Genomic DNA, 25003 nt, shown 5'->3' on the forward strand with positions numbered 1-25003 from the left:
ATATAATTGGTTTACTCCTTGTGTATAATTGTGTTTGGAAGGATAGCAGTCCAACATTATAGAAGGAATTAAAAGGGTGATACTGGTGTGCCTGGATGGCATCCGACTCTTGATTTTGGCTCAGGTCATGATCCCAGGGTCACAGGATCGAGCCCCACATCAGGCTCTGTGCTGAGCGTAGAGCCTGCTTGGAATTCGCTCTCTCTCTCCCTCTGCCCCTCTCTTCTACTCTCTCTCTAAAATAAAATAAAATAAAATAAAATAAAATAAAATAAAATAAAATAAAATAAAGTATGAGACTATTATTTGAGGTAGGGTCCAGGAAAACCCACTAATGTGGTTTTCAGTAAGTTGCTTATATTTTTGCTTACTTTTTGCTGCCTGTTTTCTTATCTGTAAATTTAGAGGGTTAGACCTCTAACCCTAAGCATCAACTTTGAGCTCTAAAATTCATTGATAGGTCTGCCTTCTTTCCTCCATATCCTTTGGTCATTTCAGAGGACACAGCAGACATACCCAAACTAACTTAAATTTCTTAAAATGATCTGTTATGGATATGGGGAGAGTAGAGAAGTTTCAAGCAAAAGAGCTAATGGGCAACACTGCTGACTGCTGGGAATCTTCAAGTTCATGTCACAGACTCAGCCATCTAAGCCCTCAAGTCTGACCTGCGACTCATGATCAATTTGTTGGAGACCTTGTTTAGAAGATAAATATCACAAGATATGGATTTTCCTTTTGATACTAAAAAGAATCTTCTTATTAAATTGACCATTTAGCAGCTGTATCTGGACATTCAAGCTACATGTGGGATAGTTATTTTTACTTAAATCATTTGCAATGCAGTTTATCTCAAAGTATGGTCTGTGAACTTCAAGCATCAGAACCTCCCCCTGCAGGCTTATGTGGATGGCTCAGCTGGTTGAGCTTCCCACTTCGGCTCAGGTCATGATCTCTTGGTTTGTGGGTTCTGCCCTGTGTCGGGTTCTGCACTGACAGCTCAGACAGAGCCTGGAGCCTGCTTCGGATTCTGTGTCTCCCTGTCTCTCTGCCCCTCCCCCACTTGTGTACGCTCTCTCTCTCTGTCTCTGTCTCTCTCAAAAATAAATAATTAAACATAAAAAAAAAAAAAGAATCTCCCCCTGTTGACTGTAGTGTGGCTAAAATGCAAATTCCTCTGCCTCACTTTAGACCTGCTGAATCAGAATCTGGTGGAAGGAGAGGGTGCCCAGAGATGTGCAAGTTTCACAAATTCTCCAGGTGATTCTTGTTCACACTCAGGTCTGTCATGTTGTTAAGTTCGAAATAATTCCTCTCTAACTATCCTGCTGAAAAGTATAGAAGCAAGGTAGACCTAAGCAACCTAGTAGGGCAAATCCTACATCATTATACTGAAAGTAAATGAGCTTGACCTCTGTAACAGGTAGATTAGCCTTGTAATGTATAATCCTTACATAACTTCATTTGAATATTTTTCTCCTTGATTTCTATTCTTGAATTTACTTTTGAGTGATTGTGAAAACACAAAGGATTTGTGTTATTTCTGCTTATTTAAGGCTGCTATTTAATTAATGGCAATATATAAAAGAATTTTATTCCCTTCTTAATGTTCCAAAAGTACCTACTAGGTTAATTTAATGCAATGTCAAGGGGCGATATTGTATATAATATTTTCTTTATAAGCCACTACCTCCCCCCAACCAAAAAATATAGAAAAAGAAACCCTTCACACTATAAATGTTTTTACATTAATTCATTCATATGATGATCATTATTCATGTATCTCTCTACTCTATTAATTATCATCATATATTTTCTAATTGTGGTAAATATGCTTAACATAAAACTTACCATCTTAACCATTTTTAAGTGTACAGTTGTTGTAAATATATTCACATTGTTGTATAGCCAATCTCCAGAATGTTTTCATGTTATAAAACTAAGATTCTATACCCATTAAACAATTCTCCATTTCTTCCTCCCCATAGCTCCTGTGTTTCTGTTTCTCTGAATTTGACTTCTCTATATACCTCATGTAAGTGGATTTATACAGTGTTTGTCTTTTTGCAACTGCCTTATTTCACTTAAGATAATGCCCTCAAGGTTTACCCATGTTGTAGCATGTGTCAAAATTTCCTTTTTTAATAAAGGAAATGAATAATAGTTTATTGTATGGATATACCACATTTTATCTGTTCACCAATCATTGGATACTTTGACTTCTTCTACCTTTTGGCTCTTGTGAATAATGCTGCCATGGCTATGCATGTACAGCTATCTCTACAAGACCCTGCTTTCAAATTCTTTGGATGTATATCAAGAAGCAGAATTGCTGGATTATATGGTTATTATATTTTAAATTTTCTGCGGAACCACCATACTGTTTTCCACAGTGGCTGCACCATTTTACCTTCCTACCAGCATTACTCAAGGGTTCCAATTTCTCCACATCCTCACCAACACGTGTTATTTTCAAAGACCATCAATATCATCAATAAGAGTTCTGGAACAAGGTAGAATTTTTGTAATTTTCCTTAGTTGTTTATTTCAAATTCATTTCTGATTGAAGAAAAATACTTTGTATCATAGCTTTATTTATTTGAATAAATACATAGTTACATATGTTTTATCAATCACACATAGTCTATAGTAAGACTCTTTTTTTTTTTAGAGAGAGAGAGAGCAAGTGTAGGGAGGGGCAGAGGGAGAGAGGAAGAATCTCAAGCAGACTCCAAGCTAAGCGGAGAGCCAGACACTGGGCTTGATCCCATGACTCTGGAATCATGTCCTTAGCTGAAATCAAGAGTCAGACTCTCAACCTACTCAGCCATCCGGGTGCCCCTGACTTTTATTGAACTAAGAATAAAGTCAAGTATTTACATGGTGATTTATATAGTGATCTGTAGTTTACAATGGGTTTTCATATCTTTTCTTATAAAAGATTTCATTAAAATTCAGTAAAGGCACTATGTAATTTTGTTAATAAAGTCTGGATATTAATATCATCCATATCTAAGCAGTAATAATCATTTGTAAATTTTTCTTTCAAAGTTATCTCACAATTTCTTTTCTTCCATTTTTCCTATGACCATCTCAGTGGTAATGAAAATAGCATGGACATTGGACCCAGAGACATTGGCCCACTTGGCTTCTTGGGATTGACCCATCCTAGTTATATGACCTTATTCAAGTCATCTTGCCAAGTGAGCCTCAGTTTCCTTACCTATAAAATGAGAATAATGATATCCACTTCATAGCATTGCTGTGAAGGTTAAGGGAGATAATATATGCCAAGTGCCTGGCACAAGTGAGGTATACAAAACATGTCCATCCCCTCCTTACATGAATTTAGTTCATTTAAAAAAAAATAGGTCATTGTGTTTTTCAGAATGCAATGAGATCAATTCAAACAGCAAGTCTTGTCTTCCAAAGCAAACTGAAGTTCTTCCAAGGCAAAGATTCCATCTCATTCATCTTTCCTATAGTCTCTCACACATGCTAAATAAGTATTCCCCAATTGCTAATCATTTTCACCAGGCATATATATTTATAAAGTACTTTTCAGTAATTTCTATGGATTATCATTCACTCTATGCCTCAAAAGAAGAAATGCCTTTTTCTACAATGTCACCAGTGGTCACCAGGGAAGGTAGATGACTAATTATGGCCTTCCTATGATGTCACTATGCTATGTTTTTCTGGATGGGGCTAGGCAGAGAATCAGAAACAAAACTCTTTTGGCCTGACATTATAAACTCTGGGGGAATGAGGCTTACGATTAAATTATAGTTTTTTTCAGAGCCTGCTATTAGAAGTCTAATATATACTGTATTTAATTTTTAGTTTGCATATATGTAATTGAAACAGTCATTCTCAAATGAATATTTACATGTTCCCTCATAGTCTAGACAGTTGTTAATTTTTAGATTGAGGATATCTGTGCTACCTCATACAAAAGGAACATCTCCCATTCATTGAGTGGCTAATACAAGGACACTACGTTAGAAGTTTCACATATGTTTTCTCATTTGGTCTTTAACAATGGCCCTATAAGTTAATTATTATACTCATTTTACAAATTAAAAACAAACAAACAAACAAACAAACAAACAAACGGGGCTCCATGAAGTTAAGGATTTGGCCCAGGGTCTCTTACATAGCAAATTGCAAAATTGAAAGTAAGATCTATCGATCTGATTCTAAAACTCCTACTCTTATAATGATACCAGTATTTTCCAATGAAGAGACAAAAGATAATACAGAAGCAAATAAGCTTGAATGATGTACATAAACATAAAAAAGAAAAAGGGCCATCATAGACACAGGTAGTGTGAAACATCACTGAACAAATTCAGTTATACAGTTCAGAAAAATACAATGTTTTTTTGTGAAAGAGAATTATTATAAAATTTTCTTTTTAGTGAAACCTGTATTTTGTCAGAAAAATATTTTTTAATAATTTGAAATTGTTGAAGAAGGCCAAGATATTTTAACTAATAGCTACATTAGACAAGCCAAACTGTTGTATAATGACATATACTCACACATGGAGAGGTTCTATTTTTTTCCCTCCACAAACATTTCCTTCAGAGACATTTGGAACACTTAGCTTCTGGGGGCTGGCTCTTCAAACTGGCTTGAAGATTCCTACTTATTTCAGGTATTTACTTTCCTAGGGGAAAATAGAAGCTCAGTGCTGATCAGATGTTTACCAATAAATTGTCTTGTTCTGGGTTCCATAAATTAAAAGGAATATGTAAAAATGTCTCATGCATTAAGGGATGAGAATCATGTATGGGTGGTAAATAAGACTTATGCCTATTGGTTATTAGGTAAATGGGAATTAATTTAGATCATCTTCTCTTGTGAGCAAAAACTATTCTGACCCACAAGTTCTAGCTCAAGTGTCATTATCCCCAAAGGTAATAATCATTCATTTTTGCCATTAGGAAGAATTTCTTAAAGTTACCAAAGATAGATTATCTATCTGCCTTTGATATGTTCGGTTTTAATTGGTGGCATGGCCCATTTCTTGCGAACATATGATTCTCAGCTGTATATGAATTTTAGAGTACTGTAAACATAGTTTAGATTCTCATTTTATTTGACTCCTGGAGAACCATGTGCAAGTCTATTGCTACAGTAGAATTAATACAAAATCCATGTTTCTGATTTGACTCTCCTTGTCTCCTGCTTAATTTAATTGATACAGATATGCCTTTAATTTTAGTGACTTGGGTTCTCTTACAAACTGGGGGCATGGCAGGAACAGTGGACAATTCATGGCATCTTCACTTGTTCTTGGTGAGACCATGTCTTTTTCCAAAGGGGTCTCTGAATCATTCTTACAAAAATCATATGCTTTGTCCATGTGGTCAGTTCATAGGAGCTCACAGACAAGACCGAGTTCCTAGTGACATTCTACAATGTAGAAATTCTACGAGGAGGATGAGCTCATGGGAATAAAAAACTTCAGTTTCAGAATTATTGAAGCAATTTAAGTAGAATAAAAAATTTTTTTAAATTTGCCTTGGAATTTTATTTGGTCTTGTCTTTTTTTTTTTGTCAAGAGTAAATACCCTTTTTCATCTGCCATTTTCCATATTCTATACATATTTAGGATTTATCCTGTGTTAACTGAAGCTTTAAAAAGTCTCAGAGTTTTTTCTTACTTTGTGAGATCCACAAAAGTTTCCAAACAGTATAAAGTGAGAGCATTCAAGAAAGTTTTGAAACTCACATAACCAGAGCCTTGCGTATAGAATCTGTATAGAGTTAGTCTGCCGAACTGTTCGCTATGAGGTTGACCTCTGTCCTCTAGAGTAGGCAGTTGCAATGGAAGCATTTGTATTGTATGTAACAAAGGGAAAACTCTAGAGGAAAAGTCACTTAAATAAGAGACTGCATTCCAGGCATGTCCAACCTAGAATATTCTCTTTACGTCTTTTAAAATCTTAGAGGATTGTAATTCACTCTACCATGCTACAGAAAGTATTTAAGAGGCTCTAAATTCTGATACATGGGCATTGGGCAATATTAATAATATTATCATAATATATATTATATATAATAATATATAATATAATATATTAATATTATAATAATTATATTAATAATTATTTTGAGAAACACAAATTTTAAAACCAAAGGAAATAAACCTGATGGACCTTGAGGGAGACAGAAATTCTGGGTAATTGAAGAGAATGAAGTCTAATTTATGAAAGTTTCTTATACACAGCACTATCCCTGGCATATATGGACCCATCTAGAACATGGAAGTGTACAATAGAAGTCAGAGGCATAGAACCTGACTCAAGAGAAAAAGGAGAAGATCTGAATTTGGACCAGAACAAAAGCACAGAGCACTATGTCCTACTGAGGAAAAATCAATAGTTAACATCAGACCCATACTCTATGCTGTTTAAAAATTGTCATTTAACTATTTATCTTATACGTGAGTTGTTTATGGTCTGTCCCATTTAGAGTTGATATTTTCTTAATTAATCATTTTATAAATAGTTCTTATGCAGAATCCCTTAAGATACTGGTAAGTTGGGATATCAGGACTAGAAGGACCCAAATGACTTTTCCACCTGCCATCTAGATTCCCGGATTGGGTAGGCCAGTCATACACAGCATATCCATGTTGATTGATTAGACCCTTGGATTGAGGAGCACATTAACCCTTTAAAATGACTTTTGATCCTCAAATACATTTCCTTTGTGAATTAAACAACTAAACATCCCTCTTCTAGATTAGTGGAGTAGAATGCATTTTATTCCCCCAAATTTGTTTCTAGTGGAAGCCAGCACTGAATTCAGGAGAACTGCTTTAGATCTGTTATGTGCCTGTCCTACAGAGGAGGTCATTAAGGAGCACCTAGTCAAGCAGCAAGTATGGAGTGAGTATCAGGCCAGACTTGCAGCTCAGTAGATGAAGATAGGAAGCTGACCCACTGGCTCAGGTTACTTTAGTGATTGAAAAACACAATTAGAAGGCATTTCAGCATGCACTTAGAAGTGCCTCCGTGGAGTGCAAGGCGTGGGTTTATTTAATGTTTGCTTAAATAAATGATGCCACACCTTAACTTGCTCAAAGCTCCAACTGGTAACTTCCTCATACTGGAAAACATAATTGAAACTTGATAAGATAGATTGTTGTTTTTCATTGAATTGTGTATTTAAGAGTTAGTTAGTAAAATGGTATCACTTCACATTGGAAATTGTTCTCAGTATATTTGCTAGTGATAAAAGCAGTCTATAAAACTATGATTGATATAGTTTCAATAAAGATGTACATGAATTTTTACAGCATAGTGAATGGCACAAAATTTTAATGATAATCTATGAGTGTTGTCTTTTTTTAGTATTTTAGTTTTATTCTTTGTGTATTCTTGTATTTTCAAAAATATTTTACGTAACAGATTACTTTTTTAATCAGAAAAAAAAAATCTTTAAAAATTCCAGTTCTGCCTAGATTGATGTTTCTGTAAGATGAACTTTGCAGATTTTAAAAGACTAACCTAGTAAATTAAGAAGGGAAAGTTCCTAAAGAGAGCTTCAAGTTACATGAAACCTGGCAAAGTTAAAAATGTCACTATCATAAGACACTTGAGTAGATGCTTATTGGTGCCCCCACTTCTCATACCCTCAGCCCACCTCCAATTTCAGCAGTTAGCTCTGGCATGATGATGGCTTTCCACCTCCAGTGCCCGCTCTGGGATTGGGATTTTGTAGATAAATGCCTCAGCCTCCCAATCTTTGGTGGAAGTTTCTTGAGGTGTTCCTTAAAGGGTCTTGTGTTAGTTACATGTTGCTGTGTGATTAGTTACCAAATTGCCTCAAACTTGATTTAAAATAACAAACATTTCTTGTTTCACGGTTTCTGTAGGTTGGGAATCAGAGAGCAGCTTAGCTGGGTGGTTCTGACTCAGGATCTTTCACGAGGCTGCAATCAGCCTGTCAGCCAAGGCTGCAGTCATCTGAGGCAGGATTGACTTCCAACACATTCATGTGGCTGTTGGCAGGAGGCTTCCCTTTGCCGTGTGGACCTGTTCCTGGGCTCCTCACCACATAGCTTCCTCCAGTGTGAGTGGTCTGAAAGAATGAGGGCCAGTGCCCAAAATGGAAGCCATAGTCTTTTTTATGACCTAATCTCAGAAGTGACATACCATCACTTCTTGTGTTTGCTATTGGTTACTCAGATCAACCCTGGTAGAGTTTGGGAGGACACACACACACAGCTGTGACTATAAAGAGGTAGGTATCACCAGCAGGACTGAGAGATCAACAGATAATGCATTGTTGGGCTTTTCTTCTTCCGTATGTCACCCTTCTTGTTACCTCCCTTCTGTTTCCTGAGATCACCCTCCCCCCAACCCAGACCCATCCAAAACTGACTGAAACCTAAGTCTGACTAAGATTCTCATTTTAGAGGAGCCCTACATAAGAGAAATCCTGGTCCATTATACAAAATGTCAGTCAAGGTCTTCCTTGAATTTTGTTAGTTTAGAAAAAAATGACCTCACTGCAATTTTTTAACTTTTTGTTTGGAAAGAATTTAAAACATCAAGTTGCAATGATAGTATAATGAGCCCCCATATACCTTCACCCAGATTCACCAATTTTTAATGTTTTGCCACCTTTACTTTTATTCTCAATGGCCAATATTTTAAATCTAAGTAAAATATCAAGTATCATTCATGCTTTGCTTTTATTCTATATTCAAAATGTAATTTAATTTAATTTCATTTTTATTTAATTTGTACTTTTCTCAGGGGACGCCCCTTAATCTCCTTCCATTTGGTTTTCTTGTCTGAAGCGTGAAGATAATAACATTTATGGGTTAGGGTTGTTATAAGGGTTGAGTGAGTCAGTACGCACAAGGCGTTCAGCACAGGGCCTGGCACACAGTAAGCATTCAACAAACACTAACCTTACATTCATTCATTTTTATTAACAAATATTTATTGAGAAAGTTGTTGCTATTGTTCTTATTATGTGTCTTTGATGACTGATAAATAATTCAATCCCAGGCAGTAAGCACCAGTAGGAGTTAAAATTGTAATATGTTGACACAGATGAAATAAACTAATGTTGGAGTTTTGCTTCAAAATAATTTGCATGAGAAGTGGGTAGGGATGTAGATGAAACAAGATTTTGAAGCTGAATGATGGGTACATGAAGTTTCATTATATTATCTTCTTTTTTGTGTATGTTTGAAATCTTCCATAATACAAAGTTAGAAAAAAAAGTACAAAGACACAGATGTACATATCAAATTAACCACTCTCAAATGCCTAGTAAATGTCACATTTTCTCCGAGTTGGGTCATTTAATGGGCTTGAAAAATAGTCAAATGAGACAATGAATCTTAAGCTTCTGTCAGCCACAGAAGTCGGCTTCCTATACCTGCACCATTAATTTGGCAGCCACTTTTCCACCTTATTTTAGTATTGAGCTTTGACAGAAATTATGTCCAGACATTTTACCCATAGGCTATGAACAATAAATTGTTTATTTATGTCAGGTTTATTTCATTATATAGGCATTCATGAAATTATATTTATAAATTTATAGATTTATATGTCTTAAATCTAATCAGTGTAAGCCTTAATTAATGGGAGCCCAAACATTTTCTATGCAATGAAGCTGGTATAGTTTAAATTTGTATTAAGAATGGCTGGCTATATTCTGAGAGCCAAACAGCAAAATTTTCTTGAATTATTATTTTACTTTATTGCTTTGATAGGAAGAAAGAAATATAAACAATAGAAAAGTGCTAAACTTGTATAGTTTCCAAGATAGAGGACCCTGAGCTTTTTTAGGTAACCTCTTGAATGTGGTCTTAAAATGACTTTTCAGATGAACACACATGTGTTCCACTCTTCCCACCTTCTCCAAAATCACTCCATTAACTATCTCCTCCCCAAACTGATTCTTCAATCTCCCTCCACATTCTTGCTTATTGTGGTTTTGTGGACTAATCTGATCTGGTATTTCTTATCTGAAAATACAACAACTCTCCCCAGGCACCAAAATCTTGCTGATGCACAGGAAGAGGACAAGAGTATATGGTGTAGGTAGTAAGACATTGTGGACAGAGAAAACAGTGGCTGCTCAATGTCCCAAAGGCAGAGGACATGAATAGAGGCACTGGTTTCCTTCAAGCTCCTCCTCACAAGGCCATCTTTGGGCAGCATGTTCCAGGGTAAATGAGACCAGATATATGTTTAATAATAATAGAGGAGGCCCCCAAGCAACTCTGAATAGGCCAGCAAGTAAAGAATAAAATAACAAATTACACAAAGAAATATCAGCCAAGGGTTTGATTGATCCCCTTTAAGCCCAGAACCAGCTCTAGCCTCATTCTTCATGATCCGTTCTGCCTACCCCTGCTTACAGAAGAAGCTGAGAGTCTGACTTTATTCTTTCATCAGAAATACATGGTTTCAGGGTCGCCTGAGTGGCTCAGCTGGTTAAGCCTCTGACTTCAGCTCAGGTCATGATCTCCCCGTTCGTTAGTTACAGCCTGGTTATGGGCTCTGTGCTTACAGCTCAGAGCCTGGAGCCTGCTTTCAGATTCTGTGTCTCCCTCTCTCTCTACCCATCCCCCCCTCTAAAAACTAGATAAACATTTAAAAAAATACATGGTTTCAGAACATGGAAGTGACATTTTAAGAAGCAATGGAAAAAAATAAAGACATTCTTTTTCATGGAAAAAAAGCAATAGATTCTAAATGAAGGCCTTTACTGCTGGTAACATCTGGAAAAAGGGGAATTCAAATTTTTCTCATCTCCGTCCTTACATATATGAACTCTTTGGAAGGACTCAGTGAAAACAAACTCAGTTGGGTTTTTTTTCGTTTTAAAAATTTTTTGTGTGTGTGGTTTATATATACAATGGAATACTACTTGGCAGTGAGAAAGAATGAAATCTGGCCATTTGCAGCAACATGGATGGAACTGGAGGGTATTATGCTAAGTGAAATGAGTCAGGCAGAGAAAGACAGATACCATATGTTTTCACTTTTATGTGGATCCTGAGAAACTTAACAGAAGACCATGGGGGAGGGGAAGGGGGGAAAAAAGTTACAGAGAGGGAGGGAGGCAAACTGTAAGAGACTCTTAAATACTGAGAACAAACTGAGGGTTGATGGGGGGGTGGGAGAGAGGGGAAAGTGGGTAATGGGCATTGAGGAGGGCACCTGTTGGGATGAGCACTGGGTTTTGTATGGAAACCAATTTGACAATAAATTATATTTAAAAAGACAAACAAATAAAGTTTAAGATCAACTCATCAATTTTTACAAAAAAGACAGTTGTGGGGCACCTGAGTGGCTCAGTTGGTTGGGCGTTGACTTCGACTCAGGTCATGGTTTCATGGTTTGTGGGTTCAAGCCCAATCTGGCTCGGAGCTTGGAGCCTGCTTTGGTTCTGTGTCTCCCTCTCTCTCTGCCCATCCCCCACTCACGCCCCCATTCAAAAATAAATGAACTTAAAAACTTTTTTTTTTTTGACAAAAAAGCCACTTGGGATTTGACTAAGGATTATATTGACTCTGTAGATCGATTAGGGAAATATTGGTATCTTACTAGTTGTCTTCTAATCCACGAAATGAGATGTTTTCTACTTATGTAGATTAATTTCTTTCAATAGTGTGTTATAGTCTCAGAGTATATGTATTTAATTTCTTTTGTTAAATCTGTTATTTTGTGTGTATGATGCTATTGTTAATGGAATTGTTTACTCAATTTTGTTTTTGAATTGTTCATTGTTAATGTATAGAATTCCAAATGACTAAAAAAAATTTTTTTTGATGTTTGTTTTTGAGAGAAAGAGAGAGAGACACAGTGTGAGTGTGTGTGTGGTGGGGGGGGAGGGAGGACAGAGAGAGAGGTGGGCACAGAGTCCAGGACCGGCTTCAGGCTCAGAGCCTGAATTGGGGCTCCAGCTCACAGACTGTGGGATCGTGACCTGAGCCGAAGTCGGACGCTTAATTGTCTCCACCACCCAGGCACCCCCCCAAATGATTTTTTAATATTGATCTTATGTTCTCCAATTTTGCTCAACTTGTTTATTAATCCTATTTTTGTGTGTGTGTGGATTCTTCATGATTATCTATAATACAAGGTCATATGATTTGCAGAACAGAGATGGCTTTGCTGCTTCCGTTCTAATCTGAAAGTTTTTTGTTTTACTTGTCTGTTCACCCTGGATAAAACTTCCAGTGTTGAATAGAAGTTGTGAGAGCAGATATCCTTTGTGTTGTTTCTTATTTTATGGGGGAAAGCATTCAGGTTTTCACTATTAAGTATGATGTTAGCTATGGGTTTTCTGTAGATGTCCCTCAAAAGGTTCATGAAATGTCATGTATTCCTAGTTTAAGTGTTTTTTCTCAGGAAAGTAGTTGGGTTTTATCAATTGTTTTTCCTCTCTCTATTGTGGTGATCATGTGGTTTTGTTCTTCATTTTATTAATCTTATGTATTAAACTGATTTTTGGATGTTAAACCAACTTTGCATTCCTGGAATAAATCTTACTTGGCCAAAAATAATAATAATAATAATAATAATAATAATAATAATAATAAATTAATTCAAAAAAATTTTTTCAGTTTATTTGAGAGAGAGAGAGAGCAAGTGGGGGAGAGGCAGAGAGAAAGGGAGAGAGAGAGAATCCAAGCAGATTCTGCACTGTCTGTGCAGAGCCCTACACGGGGCTCGAACTCACAAACTGAGAGTTCCTGACCTGAGCTGAAACCAAAAGTCCGATGCTTAACCAACTGAGCCACCCAGGTGCCCCAGGAGGTCTTTTTTTCAAATGTGTACTCAGAAAGGTTGAATCCTTGGGATGGTTCCTCATTTTCGGTCTCACAGTTGCTTTCCACAAGATATTAGCTGAATTCTCCTTCTCTCATTCTCTGTTCATGATAGCTATGGCTTGCCAGAAATAAGTACTTCCAGTATTCGAAGTCGATAATATGCATTTTTATGAAATTGTATATGACTATAGTTTGGGATGGAAACCTCGTGCTGAATGCTATTACATTTTCATTTTTTTCTGGCTTTTTTCCATTTTACTGTACTAAATGGATTTGCTTCATTTGATCACCAGACCTTAGAATCAAATGCTCCTTATACATCAGCGTAAGGATTGATTCAGTACTCTATCATGTGCACCTAACATCTGGAACAGCATATGTGCCTAGCAAATATTTGCTGAATAGCTCTATCTGGGTCCATCTTCCCACTCAGTCAGTGCAGGAATATTTTCAACCTTTTTCCTGAAGGATGGTCCTTTGTATATTCTGCTTGAACCTTTCTAGTTCCAGGGAGTCTCTTTCTTCCTCCTTCTTTCCTGCTTCCTCTCCCTCCTCTTTTGGTAGATCTATGTTAAGTAAATCTATGCTGGGCACTGTGCTTGGCTCTTGAATATTAACTGAAAATATGCTACCTGCCCCTATGGAATTCACAGATGAGTAGGGGAGATACACATTTATTAAAGGGTCAAGCAAGAAAAGTAAAGATAAATGCTAAGAAGGAGAGCACAGAGAGCAAAGTGGCATCCTCCAGGAGGTCAGGAAAGATCCCATGAAGATGGGAGAACTGCGATCTGAAGGATGAATGGGAGTTTGCTTGTTCAAGACTTGGAGGTAGGGAGGAGCTTGTTGTGCCCCAGGGACTGAAAGAAGGTCAGTGTGGCTATAGCAGCTGAGAAAGCGGGGGAGTGGGAATAAGCTGGGGCTGGGACCCAAAAGGAGGGCCTTCCACAAAGGGTCTTATAAACTCTGCTAATGAACTTGGACTTCATCCTAAAAGCGCTGGGAAACCCTCCAGTGGTTTTTACAAGGGGGTGACATGATCGAGTTGACATCCCGCTCACTGCTGGATGGTGTGTGTGTGTGTGTGTGTGTGTGTGTGTGTGTGTGTGTGTGTGTGTGTTACAAAGTTCTTCCATCTATTAACTTAAAACTGCCTTCATATGACTTTATCTCACTGGGCTTTGTTCTGTCTCTTTTCTGGAGCTGTACAGAAATAAATCCACTGCCTTTTCTCAAGGATGCCTTTTCAAACTGCATTTCTGTTTCAACTTCTTACTATCCTGATCACATTCTTCTGTACTTTACAATTTTATCAATCTTCCTAATGAAATGTGGCTCATGGAGTTGAGTACGATCCTTCAGAAAGTTTTGGAGAATAAAAGATACGTTATTTTCTGTGCTCTGGCCACTATCCACCAACAGTTTTATATTATGTTTGTCATTTATCAAGCAACCTTAAGCCCCAACCTTTTGAAGTGCAAAGCTAATAAATCAGGGGGTCTCTCTCCTTCTGTTTTTTGCTCCATTTTTATAGCACAAATAAATATAATAGCTCTGGGGTTCAGCCCTGACACTGCCACCAACTTGCTGTAGAATCTTGGAAACGTCATAGATTCTCTCTGGGGCTCTGTGCTTTACAGAGGAGAGAACTTCTTTTCCCATTCCTGATGTATCTCTTTGTGTGGTAGGAACCCCATTTCTCAATGAGTCTTGGGCTCCATCCCTCTCACTCAGTTTCCCCAGAAGAGGAGTGACTTAATCTAATGGTTGAGTTTGGAAGGAGAATATGGACATCCATAACTCCTGCCTTACACTCTCCTCTTTCTTTGGGAGCAAACTGGTCCACAGAAAGGATGTGCCCTGGCCTGTTCCCCTGTGCTGAAAGTTTTGCAAGGGATTTGAGCCCCCAGGGAGGCCTGCAGGAAGTCCAGTGGGGTTCCCTATTGGAGGCCCACTTGCCTGCAGACATAAGCCAGTTATTTCATTATCAACTTTATCAGTAATAAAGTGATAATTCTATCCCCAACTGCCTTATGTTATTATCCTATTTCTCAGTTGGTTCAGATACAGTACTATTTATTGGGCTCTCCCAAACAGTGAAAGGGTAACCAATGTTCATTTTCTAAAAGTCCTTGTCTCTAAAAACAGGACTTTGCATTTTATTCTATTAAGTGTTTTTAGGCTGGTTCCAGTCTGTTCATTACAGCCAAAATTAGCACTAATTGGTACCCAGTAGTCTGGAGGAGTTAACTCACGTCCTTAACCTATTAGCTAACTCCAACAAAGTGATGTTGACCCTGGAGTACATGCTAGAAAAAGAATGCAGCAGGCTGAAATATTGCCATAGCATTATTCTCAATGCCATATTATAATTATATGGAAGCTCCCATTAGTAAAATGCTATTTCTTTGAAAGGCTCAAAATCAGATCTGCTTTGCATTTAATTCCATTCTATTGTAACTAATGTCACAGAAGGTCCTATGCTACACATATGACATATCCTCTGAAAAGTTTGTCCATGGTTCCTGTCATGCAACAAAAGCAGAACTAATCATACACATTGGTGATGGTACTGTGTCAAATTGTTAGTAATAGTAGTTTATATTTGCCTACTTCTTTATGTAATTCAAAGAACTTTCAGCTACAGTAGTTCAGTTGGGCTTCCCAGCAGCCCTGTGCAATAGACAGGGTAAGAATTATTGTCTTCATTTTACAAATGAGGAAACAGGCTCAGAAGCATTCAATAATATGTCCCAAACTGCACAGTATATTTAGTAATGGAGTCAGAACAGAACACAGGCTTGCAAATGTTGTCTAAAATTTGCCTCTAAATCCTATGGCCACTCCAATTATGTATTATCTTCCACCCTGAAGGGGCTCTTATTTATGACCCTCATGTAGGTATGAATATCACACGTTCATCACTGGACCCACTGTTCCTAGTAAATTGCCTCTTCATGTGGTTCACTAGTGTCCATAACACAGGGCTTGCCTGCATTCGATCCAGCTCCCCCCAACTCCATCGCCCCCAGGTGCTGCTCTTTCAGCACCACGTTTAATGTGGAACGGCAAAAGCATTTTTGATTTTTTAAAGAGCATGGAGAAAATGTGTTTGATATCCACCTTCTTTGTTTCTCTTTTGACTTGGTCTTATAGATATTAATGCATAGTGGGAATGACTCTAAGACCATAGGTGTTAATAGTCTAAACAGACTATTTAGCTTCCATTCCTGGCTCTGCCAATTGCTCTTTGGTTTAGAGCAAGTTACTCAATCTACTTGCCTTATTTTGGGTTCTCCTGAAAGCAGAGACTGAAATAGGAACTTGCGTGAAGATGATTTACTTCAGAAGTGATCCCAGGAAGCAGAGGTGGGAACATTGACATTTGAAAGGAAGAAAAGCCAATAAGAAGTATATTAATGATTTGGTTGCTCTTGTGTGCAAAATGAGACCCACTTGTGCTGGGGACCTTCTGGGGACCTGTATAGAACTGTCTCATCACAAGATGGGGATACTGGTGTATTTACCCACTGATTCCTACATCCATTGGTTGAGAGTAGACCCTTAGGTCATTGTCTTCACCACCCCCCTTCTAGATTGCTGCATGGCTGAGCAGCTTCCCAAGACTTCAAGGAAACTCCTGTGGCAGCAAAGCAGAGAAATGCTGAGGCCCAGAATTGATGTGGGATCCAGCAATATGCATGGAACTCTACATCCAAGATGTGCTGAAATGAAACATACTAGGGCGTGAAACATGGTCTTTCACAAGCATCTGTTACTACCCTTAGGTCTTGATTATTGTATCTATGATGAGGGGCTGCAAGATACTTCTTCATAGAGTGATAAGATGATTAAATGAGATAGTGAACAGTACCTGGCAAAGTTGATTTGTTACATATTAGTGATAATGATAATGAGATAAGTTATTTATCTTATACTAAATCTATAGTAATTAAGGTCAATAGGCAGTTCATATATTTGCCATTTGTGTGATTATATTATTGGTCAGACTATAACTAATCTGAAACTATATAGAACTAGCTATATGTGTATATATATGTATATACATATATATATATATACATATATATATAGTTGCATTAAAGATAATTTTAGTGTGTTCTTTTAAGTTAAATAATTATGAAAAAGTAAAAATAGCAAATGATAATCCTGAATGTCTGTCACCATATAACTAAAAGGATTAAATTTATAGGAGTACAGGAATGCAAGAGGTGTGTGTGTGTGTGTGTGTGTGTGTGTGTGTGTGTGTGCTTGTGTACACATGCACACACACTTAATTTTAGTAATTCATTTAAGATTTAATCCATATTATCTTCATATTTCTTGGGTTTTATATTTCAGATCCCCAGTTATGTTAGTCTGCAGTTTGGCATTTTCTTTTTTTCTCCAACATTATTACAACAATATTGATTATATTCTCCATGCTGCACTTTTCATCCTAGTGATTTATTTATTTTATAACTGGAAGTTTGTACCACTTATACCCCTTCACCTATTTCTCCCATATTCCCAACCACCTCCCCTTTAGCAACCACCAGTTTGTTCTCTGTATTTGTTATTCTGTTTCTGTTTTGTTTGTTTGTTTGTTCTGTTTTTTAGATTCATGTAAGAGTGAAATCATATGGTATTTGTCTTTGACTGACTTATTTCACTTAGCATTATACTCTGTAGATCTATTCATGTTGTTGCAAATGGCAAGATCTCATTCTTTTTATGGCTGAATAATATTCCACTGTGTACACACACACACACACCCTACATCCTTATCCATTCTATCGATTTTGACACTTGGCTTGCTTCCATATTTTGGCTCTGATAAATAACACTGCAATAAATGTTGGGATACATATATGTTTTTGAATTAGTGTTTTCATTTTCTTTGGATAAATACCTAGTCCTGGAATTACTGGATCATATGGTAATTCTATTTTTAAGTGTTTAAGGAGCATTTTCCAGAATGGCTGCACCAATTCACATTCCTACCAACAATGGACAGGGGTTCCCTTTTCTCCACATCCTCACCAATGCTTGTTATTTCTTGTCTTTTTAATATTGGCCATCCTGACAGGTATGAGGTGATATCTCATTGTGGTTTTGATTTCCATTTCCCTGGGGATGAGTGATGTTGAGCATCTTTTCATGTGTCTGTTGGCCCTCTGGATGTCTTTAGAGTATCTATTCAGGTCCTCTGCCTATTTTTTAATCAGATTGGGGTTTGGTTTTTTGTTGTAGTTGTTGTTGTTGTTGGTGGTGGTGGTGGTGGTGGGGTGTGTGTGTGTGTGTGTGTGTGTGTGTGTGTGTGTGTGTGTTGAGTTGTATATATCCTTTATATATTTTACTTTTTTAATGAATATAATTTATTGTCAAATTGGCTTACAGACAACAGCCAGTGCTCACCCCAACAAGTGCCCTCCTCAATGCCCACCATCCATTTTCCCTCTCCCTCATCCCCCCAATCCACCCTTAGTTTGTTCTCTATATTTAATAGTCTCTTGTGGCTTATCATTTGAGGATATCTTCTCTAATTCAGCAGGGTGCCTTTTAGTTTTATTGATTGTTTCCTTCACTGTGCAGAAGCTTTTTATTTTGATGTAGTCCATGTAGTTTATTTTTGCTTTTGTTTCCCTTGTATGAGAAGACATAGAAAAATGTTGCTTAAGACTGACATCCAAAAGATTACTGCTTATGTTTTATTTAAAGAGTTTTGTGGTTCAGGTCTCACATATTAAGTGTTTAATTCATTTTGAGTTTATTTTTGTGTGGTTTAAGAAAGTGGTCAAGGGGCACCTGGGTGGCTCATTCGGTTGAGCGACCAACTTTGGCTCAGGTCATGATCTCACGGTTTGTGACTTCGAGCCCCACATCGGGCTCTGTGCTGACAGCTCAGAGCCTGGAGCCTGCTTGTGATTCTGTGTCTCCCTCTCTCTCTGACCCTCCCCTGTTCATGCTCTGCCTCTCTCTGTCTCAAAAATAAATAAACATTAAAAAATTTTTTTAAAAATCCGTGTGTATAAAAAGAAAGCCACGAGGTGCCTGTTTGCTGCCCCCACTCATGCTCTGTCTCTGTCTCAGAAATAAATAAATAAACATTAAAAAACATTAAAAAAAAGAAAGTGGTCAAGTTTCATTATTTTACATGTAACTGTCCAGTTTTCTCAATACCACTTTTTGAAGAGACTGTCTTTTTACCATTGGATATTCTTTCCTCCTTTGCCATAGATTAATTGATCATGTAAGTGTGGATTTATTTCTGGGTTTTCTATCCTGTTCCATTGATCTATGTCTCAATTTTTGTCAGTATAATACTGTTTTGATTACCAGAGCTTTGCAGTATATCTTCAAATTTGGGATTGTTATACCTCCTACTGTATTCTTTTTTCTCAAGATTTCCTTAGAAATCTTTCACTAATGCTTTATAATTTTCAGACTATAGGTCTTTCATCTCCTTGGTTAAGTTTAATCCTACGTATTAAGGAATACCTAGGTATTTTATTCTTTTGGGTGCAATTGTAAATAGAATTGTTTTCTTAATTTCTCTTTCTACTACTTTGTTATTAGTGTATAGAAATGTAGCATATTTCTGTATATTACTTTTGTATCCTGTGACTTTATTGAATTAATTTATTAGTTTGTTCTAATAAATTTAGGTGGAGTCATTAGGGTCTTCTGCATATGGTATCATATCATGTGCAAATAGTGACAATTTTACTGATTTCTTGACAATTTAGATGTTTTTTTTTTCTTTTTGTTGCCTAATTGCTTTGGCTAGGACTTCCAGTACTATGTTGAATAAAAGAGGCAAGAACAGACATCCTTGTCTTGCTCTTGATCTTAGAGGAACACCTTTTAGCTTTTCTCCATTGGGTATGATGTTAGCTTGTGAGTTTGTCATATGTCATATGTGGCCTTAATTATGTTGAGATAGGTTCTCTCTAAACCAACTTTGTTGAGATTTTTTTTATCATATCAGATACCGAATTTTGTCAAATGCTTTTTCTCCATCTATTGAGATGATCATTTTTTTTGATGTGATATATCATATTGATTGATTTGCAGATAATGAACCATTCTTACATCCCTAGAATAAATACCACTTGACCACAGTGAATGATCCTTTTAATGTATTGTTAAATTCAGTTTGCTAATACTTCGTCGAAAATTTTTTCATCTATGTTCATCGTTTAGCCTGTCATTTTATTTTTTTTATAGTGTCTTTGGATGGTTTAGAATCAGGGTAATGCTGTCATTATGGGATGAATTTGGAAGTTTTCCTTTCTCTTCTATTTTTTGGAATAGTTTGAGAATGGGTATTAACTCTTCTTTAAGTGTTTGGTAGAATTAGGGGCATCTGAGTAGCTCAGTTGGTTAAGCAGCCAACTCTTGATTTCAGCTCAGGTCATGATCTCATGGTTTGTGAGTTTGAGCCCCACATTGGGTTCTGTGCTGACAGTGTGGAACCTGATTGGGATTCTCTCTGCCCCACCCCACCCCCTTGCATGCTCTCTCTCTCTCTCTTTCAAAAAAAAAATATATGTACACATTTATATATATATATATATATATATATATATATATATATATATATATAAAAGTGTGTGTGTGTGTATATATATATATATATATATATATATAAATGTTTGGTAGAATTCATCTGTGAGTCCATCTGATCCTGGGTGTTTGAGGGAGTTTTTTGATTACCCATTCAATTTTATAACTAGTAATCAATCTTGTTCAGATTTTTTATTTCTTCCTTCCTGATTCAGGTTTGAAAGATTGTATGTTTTTAGAAGTTTATTCATTTCTTCTAGGTTTTCAACAATTTTCTGGCATGTAATTTTTTGTAGTAGCCTCTGACAACCCTTTGTATTTCTGTGGTCTCACTTGTTACTTCTTCTCTTTCATTTCTGATTATATTTATATGAGTCTTCTCTTTTTTTTTTCTTGAATCCAGCTAAAGGTTTATCTATTTTGTTTATCTTTTCAAAGAATCAGCTCTTGGTTTCATTGATTTTTTTTTTAGTCTCTATTTCATATATTTCTGCTCTGATTTTCTTACTCCCTTGTTTCTATTGGTTTTGGGTTTTGTTTGTTCTTCTTTTCCTAGTTTCTTTAGGCATACAGTTAGCTTGTTTATTTGTGATTTTTCTTGTTTTGTGAGGTAGGCCTGTATTACTATAAACTTCTATCTTAGAACTGCTTTTGCTGTGTCCCAAAGATTTTATGCTGTTGTGTTTTCATTTTTAATAACCTCTATGTATTTCTTCATTGGTCCATTGGTTGTTTAGTAGCATGTTGTTTAGCCTCCGTATGTTTGTGTTTTTACTGTTTTTTTTTTCTTTCTTGTAATTGATTTCTACTTTCATACTGTTGTGGTCAGAAAAGATGCTTGATATGATTTCAATCTTCTTAAATTTATCAGGATTAAAAAACATTATTTTAATGTTTTATTTTATTTTTGAGAGAGAGAGAGACAGAGCGTGAGCAGGGGAGGGGCAGAGAGAGAGGAAAACACAGTATCCAAAGCAGCCTCCCAGCTCTGAGCTGTCAGCACAGATCATGATCCAAGCCAAAGTCAGACACTTAACCAACTGAGCCACCCAGGCACCCCTAAATTTATCAAGATTTATTTTGTGGCCTAACATGTGGACTATCATGGAAAACATTCCATGTGTACTTGAAATGAATGTGTATTCTGGTTTTTTTTTTAAGTTTATTTATTTATTTTGAGAGACAGAGAGACAGCATGAGCAGGGGAGGGCAGGGGGGCGGGGGAGAATCCCAAGCAGGCTCCATATTGTCAGTGCAGAGCCTGCTGTGGGGCTCAAACTCACAAACCATGAGATCATGACCTGAACTGAAACCAAGTCAGCTGCTCAACCAACTGAGCTCCACCCAGGTGCCCCTATTCTGTTGGTTTTGGATGGAATGTTCTATATATATCTGTTAAGTCCATCTGATCCAGTGTGTCATTTAAAGCCACTGTTTCCTTATTCATTTTCTCACTGGATGATCTATTCATTGATATAAGTGGAGTGTTACATTATCCTACTATTATTGTATTACTGTCAGTTTCTCCCTTTATGTCTGTTAATATTTGCTTTATATATTTAGGTGCTCCAATGTTGGGTGCATAGATATTTATAATTTTTATATCCTTCTGTTGGATTGATCCCTTTATCATTATGTAATGCCCTTCTGTGTCTCCTCTTACAGTCTTTATTTTAAAGTTTATTTTGTCTGATATAAGTATTGCTACCTAGCTTTTTTTCCACTTCCATTTACATGGTAAATGTTTTTCCATCCCTTCACTTTCAGTCTGTATGTGTCTTTAAGTTTAAAATGAGTCTGTTGTAGGCAGCATATAGATGGGTCTTATTTTATTAACCATTCCATTACCCATGTCTTTTGATTGGAGCATTCAGACCATTTACATTTAAAGTATTTATTTATTTACTTATTTATGTAATGTTTATTTATTTTTGAGAGAGAGAGAGAGAGAGAGAGAGAGAGAGAGAGAGTGTGTGTTTGAGCAGGGGAGGGGCAGAGAGAGAGGGAGACACAGAATCTGAAGCAGGTTCCAGGCTCTGAGTTGTCAGCATAGAGCCTGACGTGGGAAATCACGAGCTTTGAGATCATGACCTGAGCTGAAGTCAGATGCCTAACTGACTTAGCCCCCCAGGTGCCCCTAAAGTAATTATTGATGGCATGTACTTACTGCCATTTTGTTCATTGTTTTCTGGTTGTTTTGTAGTTCTTCTTGCTTTCTTTCCTTGTGACTGATGCCTTTCTTTAGTTTTATGCTTGGATTCCTTTCTCTTTGGTTTTTTGTTTGTTTGTTTGTTTTGTCCATCTATTATAGATTTTTGGTACGTGGCTACTTTGAGGTTCATGTATAACATCTTAAGTATTTAGCAGTCTCTATTAAATCGATGGTCACTTAAATTTGAACACATTTTAAAAGAACTTAATTTTTTACTTCCCCCTCCATGTTTTATGTATATATTGTCATATTTTGCATCTTTTTTGATCTGTGAGTTCTCTTAACTAATTTTCTGAAGTATAACTGATTTTACAACTTTTGTCTTTTAACCTTCATACTAGCATTATAAGTGATTTACCTTTACTGTATGCTTGATTTTACTTATGAAATTTTTTCCTTCCATAATTTTCTTTTAATATAGCATTTTCTTATCTGCTTAAAGAGGTCCCTTTAATATTGTCAGGCCAGTTTAGTGGTGATGAACTCCTTTAAACTTTTATTTGTGTGGGAAACTTTATCTCTCCTTTAATTCTGAATGAGAGCCTTGCTTGGTAGAACATTCCTGTTTGTAGATTTTTTTCCATTCAGCATATTTTGAATATATCATGCCCCCTCTTCTGGCTTGAAAAGTTTCTGCTGAAAAATCAGTTGATAGCCTTATGGGGTTTCCCTTGTATGTAACTGGTTACTCCTTTTTTACTGCTTTTAAGATTCTATCTTTATCTTTAATCTCTATATGTTAATTATTATGTGTCTTGATGTGGACCTAATTGTTAATTGTTAATTGTTTTAGAACCTAGATGTCTGAACCTAGATGTCTGTTTGCTTTCCCAGGTTAAGAAAGTTTTCAGCTATTATTTCTTCAAATAAGTTTTCTACAACTTTCTCTCTTTCTTTTACTTCTGGGACCCCAAATAAATGGGTTAAGAAATGGGAATTAGAATGAGATCCATATTCTTAATGATGGCAGCACACTTAAGTTATAATATGCCCCTTTTTGCACTAGAAGTACTCATCCTAATTTTGGTTCTGAGATGTTGAGGGGAAGAGGGAGAGAAAGGATGTTTTCTCTCTTTTATCTGAACAATAAAGTACAAAGTTCTTACCTGTCTTTTGCCTCTGACTCCTTTTTTTCTGATGCATCTCCTCCCCAGTCCTATTATGTTCTACTTCTGCCCTGTTGAAGGATCTAAGCCTACATACCCACACTTCACAGTAATCTGAGGATGACTAACATGACTTTAACAATCCCCATAGTATTTGGATTTTTTAACAGATATTTGTGAACCCAAAGGAACTGCTAATTGATAGAATTCCTGGTTAGATGACAAAGCAAATTTTACAGATCCAGATAGTGAGGGAGAAACAGTTAAGGTTTTTTAGACTTCCCTGTTGGCAGCTCCTCACTCTGTCACTGCTTGTCCCTGCTCCTTCTTTTTCTCTCCTTCCAGCCCCATAGTTTCTTAATATTGCTAAGATTTTCCCAGTTGCTTTTTGGCAACCACAGAAGAGATGTTTGGATGAGGAACAGAGGGCAGAACACAGCAATGTGGCTGCTTGTGTGGATTGGAAGTGAACTGTGTCATATTTCTGTGTATATACATGCATTTTTAAAGGCTCAAAACTGCTATCTTCAGAAGAAATTTTTCTTGCAGTCTAATTTATAATACTAATTTGCTTAGCAAATGTATCTCCTTCCCTCTGTCCCTTCCTTTCTTTTTAAAAGATGGACCCAAGTTAAATTTTACCCAGCAATTATCTTCATTACAAATGCTGAGCTAGTCTAAAATAATGAGTAATCACAGAACATGTGCAAGTTGGATAAAATTCATAATCTGCAGTTTGTTAGGTGCTATGCTTAAAGAATACGTAACAAACCAAGTCTAAGGACATGGATGGGCAAATATGCACACACTCCTGAGTGCTATTCCTTTTCTCTCCCATTTTGTCATCATGCTCTCTGAATAATAAGGCCACTAGGTTCTGTTAGACTGTCTCTCATATCCATCTCCTCTTCTCCAAGCCCACTGCCTGAATCAGCCCAGCAGCCCCTATCTCTGGGCTCACTCTTCTCCCATTCAGCCTCCCACACTACATTAGAGTACTCTTTCTAAAACGTAGATCTTACCATGGCATCAACCCACTTGAAATTCTTGATGGCTTCACATTGCCCTCTGAATGAAGTCTGTACATCTTAGCACAGAAAGGAAAATAAAAACCAACAATAACAACTAAAAACAAAAAACAAATAACCCTCCTCCAAACCCACCCTTTATAATTTCACTGAGCTCATCTCTCCAGACTTGCCTTCACCCATTCTTCCCTGAAAATTTCTCACTGTCATTTACCTGGACATCCTGTGCACATTCTCACCATTATACTGTCTCTCCTGCTTTTTC

The 25003-nt window shown here is 36.8% G+C and overlaps 1 protein-coding gene across 7 annotated transcripts in view; it reads left to right on the top strand.

The window, feature by feature from the left end:
* NMU (neuromedin U) overlaps nt 1-25003 on the top strand; it is a 115765-nt gene that overhangs the window by 17033 nt on the left and 73729 nt on the right. For 5 of the 7 annotated variants that reach the window (XM_053901571.1, XM_053901568.1, XM_053901573.1 and 2 more), the window contains exons 3-4: nt 1192-1260; nt 1989-2035. The exons of 1 other annotated variant lie outside the window; for it this stretch is intronic. The gene's annotated coding sequence lies outside the window, so the exon portion shown is untranslated. Of the gene's footprint in view, nt 1-1191; nt 1261-1988; nt 2036-2376; nt 2514-3112; nt 3204-25003 lie in introns of those variants that run through there. One more of the 7 variants, XM_053901569.1, reaches the window with a different exon arrangement.

Source organism: Panthera pardus, unplaced genomic scaffold (assembly GCF_024362965.1).
Source record: "Panthera pardus isolate Hobbes unplaced genomic scaffold, ASM2436296v1 HiC_scaffold_13, whole genome shotgun sequence".
In the NCBI taxonomy this organism is placed as follows: Eukaryota; Metazoa; Chordata; class Mammalia; order Carnivora; family Felidae; genus Panthera; species Panthera pardus.